The 20,377-nt window shown below is 47.8% G+C and overlaps 1 long non-coding RNA gene across 1 annotated transcript; it reads right to left on the bottom strand.

Annotated features, from left to right (window-relative positions):
* Nucleotides 1-4,268: 4,268 nt before the first annotated feature.
* On the bottom strand, nt 4,269-9,681 carry LOC141152818 (uncharacterized). Its single transcript, XR_012247150.1, has 2 exons — nt 9,316-9,681; nt 4,269-4,796 (listed from the first exon to the last, which is right to left on the bottom strand). It is a non-coding gene; the product is annotated as an uncharacterized lncRNA (long non-coding RNA).
* Nucleotides 9,682-20,377: the final 10,696 nt, after the last annotated feature.

Raw genomic sequence — 20,377 nt, forward strand, 5'->3', positions numbered from 1 at the left:
TGCATCTAGATAGTGCCTTGGGGGGTCTAGTTTCCAAAATGGGGTCACTTGTGGGGGAGCTCCAATGTTTGGCCACACAGGGACTCTCTAAATGCAACATGGTATCCGCTAACAAATTGAATGGAAAATGGGCGCAAATTGTTAGCGGACACCACATTGCGTTTGGAGAGCCCCTCTGTGCCCAAACTTTGGAGCTCCCCCACAAGTGACCCCATTTTGGAAACTAGACCCCCCAAGGCACCTTTCTAGATGCATAGTGAGCACTTGGAACCCCCAGGTGCTTCACAAATTGATTCGTAAAAATGAAAAAGTGAAAAAAAAAACACTTTTTCATTTTTACGAATCAATTTGTGAAGCACCTAGGGGTTCCAAGTGCTCACAATGCATCTAGATAGGTGCCTTGGGGGGTCTAGTTTCCAAAATGGGGTCACTTGTAGGGGAGCTCCAATGTTTGGGCACACAGGGACTCTCTAAATGCAACATGGTATCCGCTAACAAATTGAATGGAAAATCGGCTCAAATTGTTAGCGGACACCACATTGCGTTTGGAGAGCCCCTCTGTGCTCAAACTTTGGAGCTCCTCCACAAGTGACCCCATTTTGGAAACTAGACCCCCCAAGGCACCTTTCTAGATGCATAGTGAGCACTTGGAACCCCCAGGTGCTTCACAAATTGATTCGTAAAAATGAAAAAGTGAAAAAAAAAACACTTTTTCATTTTTACGAATCAATTTGTGAAGCACCTAGGGGTTCCAAGTGCTCACAATGCATCTAGATAGGTGCCTTGGGGGGTCTAGTTTCCAAAATGGGGTCACTTGTAGGGGAGCTCCAATGTTTGGGCACACAGGGACTCTCTAAATGCAACATGGTATCCGCTAACAAATTGAATGGAAAATCGGCTCAAATTGTTAGCGGACACCACATTGCGTTTGGAGAGCCCCTCTGTGCCCAAACTTTGGAGCTCCCCCACAAGTGACCCCATTTTGGAAACTAGACCCCCCAAGGCACCTTTCTAGATGAATAGTGAGCACTTGGAACCCCCAGGTGCTTCACAAATTGATTCGTAAAAATGAAAAAGTGAAAAAAAAAACACTTTTTCATTTTTATTAATCAATTTGTGAAGCACCTGGGGGTTCCAAGTGCTCACTATGCATCTAGATAGGTGCCTTGGGGGGTCTAGTTTCCAAAATGGGGTCACTTGTGGGGGAGCTCCAATGTTTGGGCACACAGGGGCTCTCCAAACGCAACATGGCGTCCGCTAACAATTTGAGCCGATTTTCCATTCAATATGTTAGCGGACACCATGTCGCGTTTGGAGAGCCCGTGATGTGCCTAAACAGTGGAGCTCCCCCACAAGTGTCCCCATTTTGGAAACTATACCCCTCAAGGATTTTATTAAGGTGTATAGTGAATATTTTGAACCCAGAGGTACGGCACAGAATTTGTTTACATTAGGTCATCATATTGAATAAGTTGTCATTATTCTTGAGCGCAAGTGCTCGCTACTTGAGTTTGCATCGGGTACTCAGGTATGCACCATGTACAGCGTGTGCTCGAGTGACATGCTCGAGTCCCTGCTCCGCATGTTTCACGGCTATTAGACACCCAAAAAAAAACATGCGGGGATCGCTCGTGCATGGCAGGCAATCCCCGTAAAGTTTTTTGGCCGCGAAGCATATGGGGCAGAGACTCGAGCATGTCACTCAAATACCCATGATACTCAATGCATACCAGAGCACCCGATGCAAACTCAAGTAGCGAGCACTTGCTCTCAACACTAGTCGCCATATTGTCATCTTTTTTTCTTACTTTTGAAAAAAATCCCAACCCCAGCCCTAACCCTAGCACAACCCTAGCCCTAGCACAACCCTAGCCCCAGCACAACCCTAGCCCCAAACCTAGCCCAATCCTAACCCAAGAGTTTATTTTTGATGCCATTCCTTGTGCAGTATAAGTGATTAGACGACTTTATTCTTCGGGTCGGTGTGATTACAGCAATGCCAGAATCATATGGGGTTTTTATGACTGACAGCTGTCACACACTAAAAGACGCATTTTTTGTAAAATCTAGTTTTTGCATCGCCATATTTTGAGAGCTATAATTTTTCCAGATTTTGGCAGACAGTCATGTGACGGCTCGTTTTTTGCGGGATGACTTGAAGTTGTTATTGGTGCCAATTTCAGGCACGTGACATTTTTTGATCGCTTTCTATTCCGATTTTTGGGAGGCAGAATAAACAAAAACCAACAATTCAGGAATTGTTTTTTTTTTTTTTATTCTGTTCCACGTGTTGTAAAATTGATAAGGTAGCTTTATTCTTCGGGTCAGTACGTTTACAGCGGTACCACATTTGTATCATTTTTCTATGTTTTGGCGCTAATACACAATACAAGCTATTTTATAGAAAAAAATATTTTTTTGTATCGCTTTGTTCTGAGAGCTATAACTTTTTTATTTTTCCGCTGATGGAGCTGTATGGCGGCTTGTTTTTTGCGGGACGAGATGACGTTTTCAGCGGTATCATTTTTATTTATATGCGTCTTTTTGATCGCGTGTTATTCCACTTTTTGTTTGGCGGTATGGTGATAAAGCATTGTTTTTTGCTTCGTTTTTTTTTTTTTTTACCGTGTTCACTGAAGGGGTTAACTAGTGGGACAGTTTTATAGGTCAGGTTGTTCCGGACGCGGCGATACCAAATATGTGTACTTTTATTGTTTTTTTTTTATTTTTTTTATAATAATATTTATTGATGGGTACATTATATTTTTATTTTTGGTGTATTATTTTTTTTATTTTTTTATCATATTTTTGCACATTTTTTTTTTTTTTTTTCCACTTTCACACAGTTTATACACTTTATTACTTTGTCCCACTCTGGGACTTTCACTTTTTTTTTTCTGATCGCCTGCATGGCACAGGAATGAAGCACCATCCCTATGCCATGAAGGCTGTCAGAAGTGCACAGTGTGAAGATTGCTTGGAGATGCACTGCGCATGCCCAAGCAATCTTCCTGCTCTCTGGTGACCCGGATGTTGTCATGACGACATCGGGTCGTCATGGCAACACCCGGGAAGCCTTTGCAGACTGCGCTGCAACCCGTAAGAGGAGGTGAATATCGGCGATCACCTCCCCTTGCCCCCGCAATGCCGCGATCGACTTCGATCGCAGCATCGCGGGGGTTAATGTGCTGGGAGCGGTGCAGGACCGCTCCCTGCACATAGTACCGGGTGTCAGCTGTGACAATCAGCTGACATCCGGCGGCGATCGCGCCCGCACAGCCTGTGTGCGCTCACGATCGCCATGACGTACTAATACGGGTCTGGCTCTTAAGTCCCAGGGCACAGACGCGTATTAGTACGTCAGATGTTATTAAGGGGTTAAAGGTCACAGTATATAAGTCCATACCTTTTGCATGGATTTATATAGTGTGACCAAGTTGACAAGCAGTTTCCAAGTGATGCTAAAATCGCTTGTCAACCCACATGCGGAAATGCAAGTGAAGAACGCTTCACATCCGCATGTCCCTGGCAGGAAAACGCATGCACAATCCGCATGTACAATCCGCATGTGCAATCCGCATGCATACTCCGCATGCACAATCCGCATGCACAATCCACATGTACAATCTGAATGCATAATCCGCATGCATAAGCCGCATGCATAATCCGCATGTACAATCCCCACATGTACAATCCGCATGCATAATACGCATGCACAATCCACATATACAATCCGCATGCACAATCCGCATGCACAATCCGCATGTACAATCCGCATGCACAATCCGCATGCACAATCCGCATGTACAATCCGCATGTACAATCCGCATGTACAATCCGCATGCACAATCCGCATGTACAATCCGCATGTACAATCCGCATCTACAATCCGCATCTACAATCCGCATGTACAATCCACATGTACAATCTGCATGTACAATCCGCATGCGTTTTTTCTGCCAGGGAGATGCAGAAACGCTCAGGAAAAAATCCTGAGCATTTCTGCATGGTGGGCACATAGCCTTAGTGTGCGCTGCTGCTGAGCTCAGTTATAGCCCCGACTGACACACTGTCACTAACCCTCAGCTCTGCGGGCAGGAGACCTGGACCACTTCACATCCTTTAAATGTAAATCAGATCATTTCCACTCACTTACAGCGAGCAGAAATAGAATACTGCAGAATAAATAGCTTTTCATTAGTAAAGGGCTTTTCCATTTTACCACATAAGGCATTTCCCTTTTTTGCGCAACATAAAAAACTTGAATATAAAAAACAAAAACGTTTCTTATTTATTAAAGCAAAACATAGAATATATCCCTGTGTGTCCTCAGCTCCATCCCCTCAGCCCACGCTTCTCTGCGGAGATCCAGCTTTTATGGCTCCTCTCTCCACGACTGTCCACACACAGCTCCATAGAGTCTCATCTATGCTGCCCCCCGATCTCCGACCAGCGCCGAACCTCCTGTAAGTGGTCGCCACCACCTGCTCCAGCACCGCGTACATGTCCTTACACGCCTTGCTGGCCGCATCCATCACTCGCTCCAGGTGATCCTCGTGCAGCCGCGAGTTCATCTCCAGCAGCGCGATCTGCTCAGACTTGGGTAACAGAGCTAAAGACAAGTGGGGTCCCCCTGCCGATTCCTCCACGTAGCTGAGATCCGCCAGCGGCGTGTCCTCGATGAAGCCGGCTGAGCTGGCGCACACGTAGTCCCGCATGGGGATGCCGGTGTCGATCAACGCCAGGGTGGCTGCGTTCACACACGTGCAGTAATTACCGTCATCTGCTTGCAGGATCTAAAAGGGATTTAAAAAAAATAAATCATATAATTACATTATAACCTAAAATTATGCTACACGGCCCATCCCCAGTCACAGACAGCTGACAACAGAGAGCGACAGATGACAGTCCTAGCTTGATACAAGAGGTGATTGTATTTATCTGGAAAGGAAACAAGCAGATTTCAAAGGTACCGTTACTGTGTTTGGCTGATAATAGAGAACAATAGAAGATTAGAGGAATACCTGAAGCAATTTCTCCTTCCTTACATTACGGAAATGACCACTGCTCTGCCTCCAGATCTCTCTGACCAGATGATCGATACTAATGCCTACAGAATCCCAAAACCTGATTTCTTACCCAGGGACGTCCCTAGAGATATTATCATTAATTTCCACTCTTTTACCGTAAGAAATAATTTACTAAATTTAACTAGAAAAAAGAAAAATCTTCCCAAGCCTTATAACCATATTTTACTCTTTAAAGATCTTTCTAAAGCCACCTTATTAGCTTGGAAATCTTTCCGTGACATTACGAGTATGGATAGGTTCTACTAATCTTCAGATTTATTTTCAAAATGAGATTTTCCTGGTGACGACTCCGGAAGAAGGTAGAGATTTGATACAGAAAATAATAATTACTTGATGTTTTCTCAGTAAGCTAGCAAATGTTACTTGAATGGAATTTCTGCAGATTCTCTTGGTTCTATTCCTCTTGGGTTTTGTTGTTTTTTTTGACCCTTATGGTTCTAGAGATGATTCTAGTTCCCATGGTCTATATCCCAGTCGTTACTTATTTAGAGTCCTTTTTGAGACCTTACTTATAAATCCTAAAACTGGACATTTTCCCTCCAAAGAGGTGATAATGGCCCTGATAAGAATACTGAAGAGCATGTCTAGCGTGATTTAATACGGTCATTGGCCCCGACAAGAATGAGTATAAGCAACTGGAAAAGAAGTCGAGCGGAATTTACTTATCTTACTTGTTTGTGTTACAAGAGGACTTACAAGCAAATGAATAAGAATGTCTAGCGTGATGTGTATGTGCTTATATTTATTTTCTCTTAAAGCAGTTACTTGTAACTAAACGATAAGCAATGTTATGTATCTAAAATGCTATGTACTCTTGACTTTGTCCCGTTTTAGGGACTATTTTCCCCACTTACCTTGTTTTCTTCTCCCTTCCCCCTTTTCCTACCCTATTCTTTTTTTCCTCCCCCCTCCATTTCCTTTATCTTTCCCTTTATTATTATAAAAGTTGAATAAAAATGTATTGGAAAATAAAAAAATAAAAAATAAAAAAATCATATAATTACATTATAACCTAAAATTATGCTACACGGCCCATCCCCAGTCACAGACGGCTGACAACAGAGAGCGACAGATGACAGTCCTAGCTTGATACAAGAGGTGATTGTATTTATCTGCAAAGGAAACAAGCAGATATCAAAGGTACCGTTACTGTGTTTGGCTGATAATAGAGAACAATAGAAGTACAGCAAACAGTGGTAGGATAAGGCTCCAAGCTTTGGACACTGTACAGATAAGGCTCTGTACCAGGGCCGGCGTCAGCACCCGGCGTACCCGGGCAAGTGCCGGGGCCCTGGAAAATCAGAGGGGCCCACCGCCCACTCACTGTCGGGGCCATGGCCGCTTCCTCGGCACCTGTTCAGGGACGCAGGCGCTGCTTGATTGCCGGCACTCCCCCCAGACATGGCCGCGCGCTGTGCGGTTGTGTCTGCTAGTAATGACACGGCAGGGTCGACGGCACTGCACCTTTAATTGTGCATGTGTGTCGCCCCTGCCGCGTCATTACTAGCAGACACAACCGCACAGCGCGCGGCCATGTCTGGGGGGAGTGCCGGCAATCAAACACCGTCGGAGGTCCTGCACAGATGGGGGGGAGCGGCCCGGACCCGACCGCAAGTGGGCCCCTCTGATTGTCCAGGGCCATGATGTCTGTGACATGCCGGGGGCCCTGCACTGCCCCATACCTGAGGAGCTGCTGGACAGGACACTGGACCGGGGACAGGTGAGTGAGGCTTCCCCAATCCCCATATTAAAAATATTAGTAATGGGTCTGTGTGAGTGCATGTATGTGAATGTCAGTGTGTATGACTGTGTATATATATTTGTCTGTTTTATATATGTCTTTAAGAATTTGTGTAAAAATGTGTGTATGTCCATATGTGTACAAATCTGTGTACCGTGTGTGCGTGCGCGTGTCTGCGTACCGTGTGTGCGTGCGTGTGTCTGCGTACCGTGTGTTCATGCGTGTGTCTGCGTACCGTGTGTGCGTGCATATGTCTGTGTACCGTGTGTGCGTGCATGTCTGTGTACCGTGTGTGCGTGCGCGTGTCTGCGTACCGTGTGTGCGTGCGCGTGTCTGCGTACCATGTGTGCGTGCGCGTGTCTGCGTACCATGTGTGCGTGAGCGTGTCTGCGTACCGTTTGTGCGTGCGCGTGTCTGCGTACCGTGTGTGCGTGCGCGTGTCTGCGTACCATGTGTGCGTGCGCGTGTCTGCGTGCGCGTGTCTGCGTACCGCGTCTGCGTACCGTGTGTACATATGTCTGCGTACCGCGTGTGCATGCGCATGTCTGCGTACCGTGTGTACATGCATATGTCTGCGTACCGTGTGTACATATGTCTGCGTACCGCATGTGGGTGCGCGTGTCTGCGTACCGCGTGTGCGTGTCTGCGTACCATGTGTGCGTGCGCGTATCTGCGTACCACGTGTGCGTGCATATGTCTGCGTACCGTGTGTACATATGTCTGCGTACCGCGTGTGCATGTCTGCGTACCGCGTGTGCGTGCATATGTCTGCGTACCGTGTGTACATATGTCTGCGTACCGTGTGTGCGTGCGCATGTCTGCGTACCGCGTGTGCATGCATATGTCTGCGCACCGTGTGTACATATGTCTGCGTACCGTGTGTGCGTGCGCATGTCTGCGTACCGTGTGTGCATGCATATGTCTGCGTACCGTGTGTACATATGTCTGCGTACCGCGTGTGGGTGCGCGTGTCTGCGTACCTCGTGTGCATGCGCGTGTCTGCGTACCGTGTGTGCATGCATATGTCTGCGTACCGTGTGTACATATGTCTGCGTACCGCATGTGGGTGCGCGTGTCTGCGTACCGCGTGTGCGTGCGCGTGTCTGCGTACCGTGTGTGCGTGCGCGTATCTGCGTACCACGTGTGCGTGCATATGTCTGCGTACAGTGTGTACATATGTCTGCGTACCGCGTGTGCGTGCGCATGTCTGCGTACCGCGTGTGCGTGCATATGTCTGCGTACCGTGTACATATGTCTGCGTACCGTGTGTGCGTGCGCATGTCTGCGTACTGCGTGTGCATGCATATGTCTGCGTACCGTGTGTACATATGTCTGCGTACCGTGTGTGCGTGCGCATGTCTGCGTACCGTGTGTGCATGCATATGTCTGCGTACCGTGTGTACATATGTCTGCGTACCTCGTGTGCATGCGCGTGTCTGCGTACCGCGTGTGCGTGTCTGCGTACCGCGTGTCTGCGTACCGCGTGCGCATGTCTGCGTACCGCGTGTGCGTGCATATGTCTGCGTACCGTGTGTACATATGTCTGCGTACCGTGTGTGCGTGCGCATGTCTGCGTACTGCGTGTGCATGCATATGTCTGCGTACCGTGTGTACATATGTCTGCGTACCGTGTGTGCGTGCGCATGTCTGCGTACCGTGTGTGCATGCATATGTCTGCGTACCGTGTGTACATATGTCTGCGTACCGCGTGTGCGTGTCTGCGTACCGCGTGTGCGTGTCTGCGTACCGTGTGTGTGCGCGTGTCTGCATATGTGAAGGATGAGGTGGCAGGCTGGGCCCTGTGTACTATATATATATTTCTCCGCCGTATCTGTGCATCATGAATCGTGATATGTGTTAAAGGGGCCACTGAGACTCTTTCGCCCGGGGCCCAGAAAAACCTGGAGCCGACCCTGCTCTGTACACATTAGCCTGAGGTCGGCCGAACCCGCCAATATCGACAGTTTCAGCCGACGGTCTAATTTGTATGTGGTCTGGATTGATGTCGAGTGGATATGTCTGATTTCTGACTACTGATCACTTTGCTCTCTCTGAGATAAGTCGGTGTCTTTTTCCCAGGGAATACAGGAGTGCTGTCGGGCAAGTGCTACCGGGCACGGCGGAGGCGGCGGTCGGCCGGGCGAGCGCTTCCGGGCACGGCGGAGGTCGGCCGGGCGAGCGCTCCCGGGCATGGCGGTCGGCCAGGCGAGCGCTCCCGGGCATGGTGGTCGGCCGGGCGAATGCTCCCGTGCTTTTGTTTTTGTTCTCCTCTTCCTCCAACAGAGACAACTTTCTCATTTTTCCATCCACATCGCCGACCAACAGCTCGTGTTTTGTGGAGACAGTTGGGAGTTTTGAATAGCGCCATTTATTTTACTAAATAACGTAATGAAAAAGGGATTTAATCGCTTGCACTATATACAGCTGGAGGCACAATACAGGAGGACATTTTGCACCAATACCCTGTGCGTCGCCCCGTCTCACCCGCACGTATATATCGATCTGAGAGCGCGGCTACAGCTGGTGAGGATGGCGGCCTCACACGTCTGCTTCAGGTGCAGGGTCATCTCGGTGGACGTACGGTCTCTGTGCGGTCGGCGCTTCCTTTCCCCGGTGCTGAAGGTGGCCATGCTGTACTGGCAGTTCACCACCGCGCGATCGTGTAGGGTTTTGGCCCGAGAGCCGCGGATCTAAAAAAGAAACAGAGGACGGAGCCAGTGTCAGCGCTGTACAATGTCAATAAAGCTTGGTTGTTGTAAAGTTAAACATTTAATATCTTTCCAATAGTATTTGGGCCCCCGATCATAATTTGTGTTTTTTTTTGTCTTTTAGTGTTCATGACACACGTGGAATTATAAATAAAAAAAACACCAAAAATGAAACAAGAAAAGGCACAAATACAATAATGAATCGGCCCTTCCTGTACGTCGGATCCGGGACCAACCTGACCCCCTGGGGTTTTGAGTGTAGCAACCGATCCCTCCTGATCACCTGGCAGGAGCGGGGCGTACGGATGCCGTCCTGCACACGCCGTACCCCCTGGGATCCTTTAAGTAGAATGGAGCCTGCTCCCTGCTCCCCTCTGGGGCCTCCATCCTGGGCCCTAACTTGTGGAGCACAGCTCTGACTGAGCCTCTGCTCCCGGACTGTACTGAACTGACTGACTGAACATGGCTTCCTATTATATACTTACTGTATATGTGCTCCGTGTAACTGTTTCCTCCACCCACACCCACTATTGGTTCCCCCTACCTTTGGGTTCCCCCCTACTCCAGCCAGGGCCAGGGCTCAGCAGAAAACTACATTGCGTCTTGCCCCTCCTGCTGGCCTGGAGCAGTGTTGTGTTGGATGTAGGTGGTTGGGGTTCCATGCAGCACTCCCTCCTTACCTGAGAGTAGGGAGACACCACACCTCGGGGTGAGGTGCAGTGCCTCTGTGGCGACTGAACCCTCAGGGGCGCCACACCCTCACCAGAGGCTGACTCACCAAGGTTAACCTGAAGGAAGGGGTGAGCTGTTGTGCCCATTCATGGGTGGTCTAGCTACTCATGCCAGTTTGAAAAGACAAGGAGTGGATAATTGGCTGTACGACAGATTTTTTATTTTAAATTTACCAATGTTGGAAGGAATACAACGAATTACATGGTTAATGTTCCTATCTGATTATTAATACAAAACCGCACATGTTTAGGGCTCTTTCACACGTCTGTTTCTCCGGTACGAGTGGTGACAGTTTCATAGAATCATAGAATGGTAGAGTTGGAAGGGACCTCCTGGGTCATCTGGTCCAACCCCCTGCTCAAAGCAGGAGTCACTAGATCATCTCAGACAGATGTCTGTCCAGCCTCTGTTTGAAGACGTCCATTGAAGGGGAACTCACCACCTCTCGTGGCAGCCTGTTCCACTCATTAATCACCCTAACTGTCAAAAAGTTTTTTCTAATATCTAATCTGTGTCTCCTCCCATTTAGTTTCATCCCATTGCTTCTAGTCTTTCCTTGTGCAAATGAGAATAAAGATGATCCTTCTACAATGTGACAGCCCTTGACATATTTGTAGACAGCTATTAAGTCTCCTCTCAGTCTTCTTTTTTGCAAGCTAAACATTCCCAAATCCTGCAACCGTTCCTCATAGGACATGGTTTGCAGACCAGTCACCATTCTGGTCGCTCTTCTCTGAACTTGCTCCAGTTTGTCTATGTCTTTTTTAAAATGTGGTGCCCAAAACTGTACACAGTATTCCAGATGAGGTCTGACCAAAGAGGAGTAAAGACCGATAATGACTTCACGTGATCTAGACTGTATGCTTCTGTTAATACATCCCAGAATTGTATTTGCCTTTTTTGCTGCTGCATCACACTGTTGACTCATGTTCAGTCTATGATCTATTAGTATACCTAAGTCTTTTTCACATGTACTGTTGCTTAGCTCTATTCCTCCCATTCTGTATATGCTTTTTTCATTTTTATTGCCCAGATGTAGTACTTTGCATTTTTCCCTGTTAAAAACCATTCTGTTGGTTGCTGCCCACTGCTCCAGTTTATTTAGGTCTTTTTGAATCCTCTCTCTCTCTTCTCTAGTATTAGCTATCCCTCCTAGCTTTGTGTCATCAGCAAATTTAATCAGTTTACCCTCAATTCCTTCATCTAAATCATTGATAAAGATGTTGAACAATACAGGTCCCAGGACGGAGCCCTGTGGTACCCCACTTGAGACATTCATCCAGCTGGATGTGAAGCCATTTACAACCACCCTTTGAGTCCGATCACTAAGCCAGTTATGAATCCACCTAACAGTTGCCTGGTCCATTGCATACTTGGTCATTTTTTCAATAAGGATGGTGTGAGATACTTTGTCAAATGCTTTGCTGAAGTCAAGATATACTATATCTACAGCATTTCCCTGATCCACCCAGTCAGTGATTCTGTCATAGAAGGAAATTAAGTTAGTCTGACATGACTTGTTAGTTACAAACCCATGCTGACTCTGGTTAATCACTTCATTCTTATCCATGTACTTACATACATGTTGTTTAATAATTTATTCAAAGATCTTTCCTGGTATAGAAGTCAGACTCACCGGCCTATAGTTCCCTGGGTCCACCTTCTTCCCCTTTTTGAAGATAGGAACAACATTTGCTCTTCTCCAGTCTTCTGGGACTTCTCCTGTTCTCCAAGAATTTTCAAAGATTATGGAGAGTGGTTCTAAAATTTCTTCTACGATCTCCTTCAGTACTCTGGGGTGTAATTCATCTGGACCTGGAGACTTGAACTCATTTATGTTAGCTAAATATTCCCTCACAATCTTTCTGTTTACAGATAACTTGGATTCCTCTATTCCTTTAAAAGGACAGTGAAGATCAGTTGATGTTACATTTTCTTTCTGAGAGAAAACAGATGCAAAATAGGAATTAAAAAGTTCGGCCTTCTCAACATCCTCTCTTACCATTTCTCCATTTTCATCCTGTAAAAATCCTATAGCATCTTTGACTTTTCTTTTACTTTTGACATACCCCCAAAATCCTTTTTTATTGCTTTTGACATCTCTTGCAAGCCTTAATTCATTGTCAGCTTTAGCTAACCTGATACGTGCCCTACAGGATCTGCAGACTGCATTATAATCTTCTTTAGATATGCCTCCCTCTTTCCATTTAATAAACATTTCTTTCTTTCTTTTTAGCATGTGTTTAAGTTCTGTGTTCATCCATCCTGGTTTCCTTAAATGCTTCCCATTCTTCCTACTTTTCGGGATTGTTAACGATTGTGCTTTGAGAATCTAATTTTTAAAAATTTCCCATCCTTCCTGGACATTTTTGTCCTTAAGGACATCCAGCCATTGGATCCCTCCTATTCTCTTTCTGAGTCTCTTAAAATCTGCCTTTCTAAAATCTAACCTTGAAGTTTGAGTCTTCCTCCTCTAGTTTTCCAAAATTCTATAATAGCATGATCGCTGCCTCCTAGGGTCCCAGCCACCTTTACCTCCTCAACCATTTCCTCCCTGTTTATAAGGATTAGATCCAAAGTAGCAGATCCCCTTGTTTTCTCCCCTACCTTTTGGAAGATAAAGTTGTCAGCAAGAGAGGATAAGAATTTGCTTGACCTGTTAGTTTTACTTGAGAGAGATTCCCAACAAATGTCTGGATAGTTGAAATCTCCCATGACCACTACGTCATATTTTTTGGAGAACTTGGTCATTTGATACATAAAGAGTTCATCCATATCTTCAGCTTGCCCAGGTGGCCTGTAGTAAATGCCTACAATGGTGTCCTTTCCGTTGTTCTCTCCTTGTATTCTTACCCAAACAGTTTCCACAGAACTCCCAGTCTCTGAAGCTTCAATCTCTGTGCAGATATTCGCTTTTCTAACATACAATGCGACACCTCCTCCTCGTTTATCAAGTCTGTTTCTGGCAAATAAGTTGTATCCTTTTAGCCTTTTATTCCAATCATGTGTATCGTCCCACCAAGTTTCAGTGATTCCAATGACATCATATTCCTTTTCCTGCATTAGTAGTTCCAATTCTCCTTGTTTGTTGCCCATGCTTTGTGCATTTGTATAAAAACATTTTAGTTTGTGATTGGTTTCTCTTCCTCCCATATTTTTATTATTTAGATTTTTTTGTCTTTGTTCTTCTTTTCCACTTCCAGTAGCAGAGATCTCAATAGTATTTGTCAGCTGCATGGCTTTTTCTGGCCTTTTGCTTCCCTTCCCACATTGTTCTAGTTTAAAGCTCTTCTGATGAGTGTAGCAAGGCGACTTCCAAATACATGTTTTCCAGTCTTCGTAAGGTGCACCCCATCTCTAGCAAGTAGTCCATCGTATAGGTAATTCATTCCGTGATCCAGAAATCCAAATCCTTGTTGACGGCACCATCGACGTAGCCAGTTGTTCACCTGTAGAATCTTATTCCACCTCATTGTTCCATGGCCATCCACTGGGAGGATGGATGAGAAGACCACCTGCGCTCCCAATTCTTTCATTTTCTTGCCTAAGTCTTCAAAGTCACTGCAGATGGTTTCCATGTCCTTTCTTGCGGTGTCATTTGTCCCCACATGTATTAGCAGGAATGGGTAGTGATCTGTAGGTCTGAAGAGTCTTGATATCCTGTCAGACACATCTTTAATTTTTGCTCCTGGAAGACAGCACATTTCTCTTGAGGTTATGTCTGGTCTGCAGATAGCGGCCTCTGTTCCTCTTAACAGGGAATCCCCCATGACCACCACTCTCCGTTTTTTCTTCACAACATTCTTCTTTCTCCATCCAGGAGGATTCTGAGGGCTTACAAGGTTATTCATTGCTGGCAAAGTCTTATTTTGCTGTATTTCTTCATGGTTCTCCTGCGTGAGAGCCTGGTACTGGTTCCTGAGCAGTATGGGTGCTGACTGCCTCTCGATCCTCCTGCTTCTGTGGGTCACATGCTTCCATTCCTCTGAATCGTCAGGTGCAGTTCGAATTTCTTCTCTTTCTGAATCATGAAGAGATAATTCTGCTCTGTCTAAGAACTCTTCACCTTCCTTAATGATTTTCAAGGTAGTTAACCTCTCTTCTAGATTTCGCAACTTTTCCTCCAACAGGGACACAAGCTTGCATTTCTGGCATGTGAAGTTTGGCTTTTCCACTGGCAAGTCTGTGAACATGTAGCAGGATATGCAGCTCACCAAATGGCTCCTGGACTCTTCCATGTTCTTATTGTTAATGTTCTGAAAACAGTGAAAAAAGCTTAAAAAAAAAAGCTTCAAAATGCGCGCGCCAGTAGGCGCGCAGTTTACCGATGTCCTCTTTTCAGCTCCAACAGCCAAAATCCAGTGTTCTTTGAGCTCGCGAAGACTCTTCACTTACCCCAAAATGCAGTGGGAATATGCAAATTATTTCCTCAGGACTCCTCCCCTGGTTTACCGATGTCCTCTTTTCAGCTCCAACAGCCAAAATCCAGTGTTCTTTGAGCTCGCGGAGACTCTTCACTTACCCCAAAATGCAGTGGGAATATGCAAATTATCTCCTCAGGACTCCTCCCCTGTTTTTTTCCAGACGTACCACAGACAACAGACGTAATGATTGTTATTATTTCATTCTTAATTTTACAGGTAGGGCCACGCTACTAACCCCCTCATCCTCCTATAGACCGCTCCTATGGGAGAATAATTGGTTAGTACACACTACATACAATATAACAAACAATCTACTTACATTTATCTTACCTGCTCGCTGTAGTGATTCAGGAGATTTATCGCAGTCAGCAGCAAAAGGAACAAGTATGGTTGACTGAGACTCAGGGGCTGCAGTTCATGTCGCATCCTGAATACTGCAAAAATGGTGAATAGGGGTTGGACTCGGAAATGACATCAATATTGCCCTATTTTTTCATTTTTTTTTCACCTATCTTTATTTGTGTTCAAAAACGCTTCAAAAACGCATGTAAAAAACGCATGAAAAAACGCATAAAAACACACCTAAAATCCGCTTGTGTTTTTCTGGAAAGGAGATGCAGAAATGGTTGGGAAAATTTCTGCTTCATTTCTGCATCATGGGCACTTAGCCAAAGACAAAGCCCAATTACTCACCAGATGTCGGGAACCTTATTATTCTGAGAGTGAAGTCAGGCAAAAGCCAAAAAGAGGTAGCTATGGAATTCAACTGTTCTCAGAGTCAAGTGTCATGTATATTAAAGAAAGAAAAAGAAGGCTATGGAACAGCTGACAAACCTAGAAGTGGACGATCACGGAAAACTTCCTCCAGAGTTGATCACATTATTAAGAAAAAGTCAGTATCTGATGTCCATAAAAGTGCTCTACAGATTTCACACGAAATGAACAAAGAATATGGGGTCAAAGTGAGTCGCCAAACTGTGATATGATGGCTAAGAGCAGTAGGGTTGAATGCACAAGTTCCAGTCAAGAAAACTTTCATCTCTGCAAAGACATGAAAGGTCAGACTTGATTTTGCCAAACAATACAGCCAATGGAAAGAGACAGATTGGTCTAAGGTGTTGTGGTCGGATGAATCCAAGTTCAATCTGTTTGGTAGTGATGGCAAGTGACGCGCCCCCAGGGCCGTGGGGTACTCTGGGCCCTGGGCAGCTGAGCCTCTGGGTATGCTGGTATAGGAACGGCTCCCCACAGGTGGAGCAGGCCTCAGGGCAGTGGAGTGAGGGAGAGTGGGTTGCGCTGGGCGTTGTAGTGCAGGGAGGGAACAATGGCGCAGATGAAAGAATGGACGGAGGTAGTACAGTGCAGTCATCCAAGGTTTTACTCACAACTCTTCAGACAGTCCACAGGTGCACCGTACAGGTGCAGGCCTCCCACGTCGCGCTGCGTTCACCGGGCAGGGGTTCAATCCTTTCTCAGGCAGCTTGGGAATACGTGGCAGAACCCCACTTTCTCGTGTTCCTAGTTTGACCATCTTCACACTAGGTCCTTCTCCCTCCTGCTCTGCGCTGCTCACTCTCAATCCCGCTCGGGTACTCTGAAGTCCTTCCTGTACATCGGATCCGGGACCTACTTGACCCTCCTGGGGATTAGAATGCTGCAACGATCACTCTGTCTTCTGACAGATGCGGGGCATACGGGTGCCGTCCTGCACGCGCCGTACCCCCTGGGATCCTTTCTACTTCCTCCACTCACACCCACTACTGGTTCCCCCTACCTTTGGGTTCCCCCCACTCCAGCCAGGGTCAGGGCTCAGCAGCTGCACTCTGCATGTTGCCCCTCCAGCCGGCCTGGAGCAGTGTAGTGTTGGATGCAGGTGTTTGGGGGGTGAGGTGCAGTACCTCTGTGGCGACTGAACCCTCAGGGGCGCCACATTCCCCCCCGGTAAAACACAGCACGTCCGTGGGCTGGAACAAAGCAAAACAAGGTATAAATGACATGCAAAATTTTTTAAGATGCATTAGCATATAAGATTATAAAACATTTCTTCCCTTTATGGGAGGCACATCACTTTAACATCACAAGTGACATTTTTCAGAATATTATAGAACTCTCTTAAATAACATTTTTCTTTTCAATAAGTGCAACTGGTAGCAGCATGAGGGACCCGTCCGCAAACCCTCAACATAAGGCCCTGGGCGTGGCTGCAGGGCATGGGCGATCCTGGTGATGGACCACGGCTTCCGCCATGCCAAACGGGTTTTTGTTCTGTGGTCATGGTTACTAATATAAAACCAATAGGGTGCACTTTAAGAAGTGCAGAACTATTTACAATGTCAACGTCCGGCTGTACACAGTCCCCAGCCTGTGTACCCTGATGGGTATTCCTATGAACACACACTTAACAAAAACATTATTCAAAACACTATTTTCAACTGTATCAACAATGTTCAGTTCCACTGGTTGGCTCAATAGTGGGGACCCCACCTAGGGTACTCTTCATTCTTCCCTGACCCAGCCAGGTCACGAGGGACTTCCTGCAGGGGTGTGTCCTTGCTGACATGGTACACGTGCAGGGCGTACCAGCCACATTCACCATGGTGCCGGGTGAACATGACACCCCCGGATACAGGTTCCGGTCGGGATGGCCTTCCTCCAACTCGGGCTCCACATCCCGCTGGTTGACAAATATGTCCCTGTTGAAATCGGGACTGTGGATAAAGCCCCACCCAGCCTTCAAATTGAACTTAACTATGAGTCCTTTCTCACGGGGGCTGGGGTGGGCCGACTCCACCTGGCGGACTTGTGCCTTGGCAGCCTTGTCACGGGCCTCCAGGCGTTCACTGCATGCCTCCCGTGCGCGTCGCTCTTTCTCAAGTTGCCGGAACTTCCGCCTGCAGAACTCTTTCCTCCGTAGAGCGGCGGCCTCGGTTTCTTGTGAGAACCCCATCAGCCCCCCCTCCAGTTGTCCCAGCATAACTCCTCTCTGCCGGGGCAGGCAACCGGGGGCGCTGCTATTGGGAGGAGCGGGCTCGGCTGCTGGTCCTCAAAGCGGGCCGAGCAATCAAAGACTGGCGCGCCGTATATCCACTCTGGCACCGGAGGCAGAGGTGGCAGGAGGGCTTCCAGCAGTAGGCCCTCAGCTTCAGCGCCCGGGATTAGAGGTTCCAGGGGAGCGCTATATGGGGGATCCTCTGGTTCCGCACCCGGGGGTGGAGGTTCTGGGCTGCACAGCGGTTCCAGCCAGGGTACGGCAGCATACGGCGAGGGCTGGGGGAGGAGGCTCAGGAGCAGGTCGGCGCTGGCAGCGCCCGGGACTGGGGATTCTCTCCTACCTGCTCCTGCCCTCCATACGGCCTCCTGGTTCTCTGCGGGCTCCGCCGGGGCTGGGGTGCGGCTGCTGTCATCCGGTGTCACTTTCCGTCGTGCCGCCAACTTTTCCAGCAGCTCGCTTCTCCATCTCATGCCCGCTGCTTGCTGGGCTTGCTCCACCTGTTGGCCCAGCTCTACCTCTGTGGTGAAGGGGGTCACTTGGTGCTGCGGCAGGCCAGAGGCGGAGGCTGGACTTTTGCTTCCTTCCATCCTGGCTGCCGGGTGCGGTCTGGCTAGACGGGTTGAGACCACACCCTGTCTCCATTTCTTTTCTCCGCCTCCTCTCTTCTTTCGGGGGCGGTCCCATGGCAATCTGCTGTCGGTCACTCCCTGTGATGGCCTCCCTGCCTTGACAGACACATCTATGCGGACAATCACTGTTGCAAGGGGCAGGGTATGCTTTTGGCGCCATTCTTGGACCAGGCCCACGATGGGAGGTTCCATACTGTTGTCTTTGATCACGCACATAATGGCGCCCATTCTTCTGGGGCGGGCACCACATTCAGTAACATCATACAGTTCTCTAGGCACACTTCACCCACCGGTACGGGCTGTCACGCATCCTGTTCGTGACGCCAGATCTGACGCACCCCCAGGGCCGTGGGGTACTCGGCAGCCGGGCCTCTGGTTATGCCGGTATAGGGGATATCACGGTGGCTGGCCCAGTCCGTGACCCAGGACGGTCAGTGCAAAAAGGGGGTACTTCAATTATATGGGTTTTTTGGGATTATTTGTGACGCCACCTGTGGTGTCTGGTGAGGATCACCAGCGCTGCAACAGTCCTCTGAGGCAGATTTTGGGGCAGTTTGTGATGGAACGGCTCCCCACAGGTGGAGCAGGCCTCAGGGCAGTGGAGTGAGGGAGAGTGGGTTGCGCTGGGCGTTGTAGTGCAGGGAGGGAACAATGGCACTGATGAAAGAATGGATGGAGGCAGTACAGTGCAGTCATCCAAGGTTTTACTCACAACTCTTCAGACAGTCCACAGGTGCACCGTACAGGTGCAGGCCTCCCACGTCGCGCTGCGTTCACCGGGCAGGGGTTCAATCCTTTCTCAGGCAGCTTGGGAATACGTGGCAGAACCCCACTTTCTCGTGTTCCTAGTTTGACCATCTTCACACTAGGTCCTTCTGCCTCCTGCTCTGCCCCCGGACTGTTCTTCTGAACTGTCCCGAGCTGTTCTTCTGAACTGCTGCCTATGACTAGCCTACCATCCTAAGATGGCTTCCCTATTTATACTCCTATTAAAGTGCTTCCTCTATCTACTTCCTCCACCCACACCCACTACTGGTTCCCCCTACCTTTTGGTTCCCCCCACTCCAGCCAGGATCAGGGCTCAGCAGCTGCGCTCTGCATGTTGCCCCTCCAGCCGACCTGGAGCAGTGTAGTGTTGGATGCAGGTGTTTGGGGTTCCGTGCAGCACTCCCTCCTTACCTGAGAGAAGGGAGACACCACACCTCAGGGTGAGGTGCAGTACCTCTGTGGCGACTGAACCCTCAGGGGCGCCACACAAGCACTATATATACCGCCCAATTGGAAAACGTAATGATGTAAGAGACCAAACACCTACAGGGAAACATGGTGATGGAAATGTCATGGTTTGGGGCTGCTTTTCTGCATCTGCCATTGGCCCTCTGCATATAATTGATGGAAATATGAACGCTACCAAGTACAAGGATATACTAGAGAATGAAGCTCATCAAGAGAATGCCAAGAGTGTGCAAAGCAGTCATCAAAGCAAAAGGTGGCTACTTTGAAGAACCTAGAATATAAGACATATTTTCAGTTGTTTCACACTTTTTTGTTAAGTATATAATTCCACATGTGATAATTCATAGTTTTGATGCCTTCAGTGTGAATGTACAATTTTCATAGTTATGAAAATACAGAAAAATCTTTAAACGAGAAGGTGTGTCCAAACTTTTGGTCTGTACTGTATATAATGAGTGAAATGGAGTAGTGGCCCCGGTGGGGGCTGGTGGTGTTAGGTATGGTTACCTGGGTACGTCTGGTAGAGTCCTGGTGGCGCAGGTGTAGTTCCAGTAGGCAGCCTGTTAGTGGCATAGGGGGGTCTGGTTAGTTTCACGACGTGGTGTCCCCGTATATCTTAGGTGTTGCTTAAGGTCCGCCTGTGGTAGGAGGTAAATAGTGAGCAGGGTATAGCAAGGTAAAGTAGAGCCCAGGTAGGGGGCTAAGGGTCTTTGGTAATGTTACCTGGGTATATCTGGTAGAGTCCTGGTGGTACCAAGGTAGTTCCGTGTGGTCCTATGTTGCAACGGGTGCCAGGCAGAAGGAGAGCATGGAGGTAAGGCACGG

Source organism: Phyllobates terribilis, unplaced genomic scaffold (genome assembly GCF_046119375.1).
Source record: "Phyllobates terribilis strain yellow unplaced genomic scaffold, ASM4611937v1 Scaffold_7__3_contigs__length_470593459, whole genome shotgun sequence".
NCBI classification, from domain to species: domain Eukaryota; kingdom Metazoa; phylum Chordata; class Amphibia; order Anura; family Dendrobatidae; genus Phyllobates; species Phyllobates terribilis.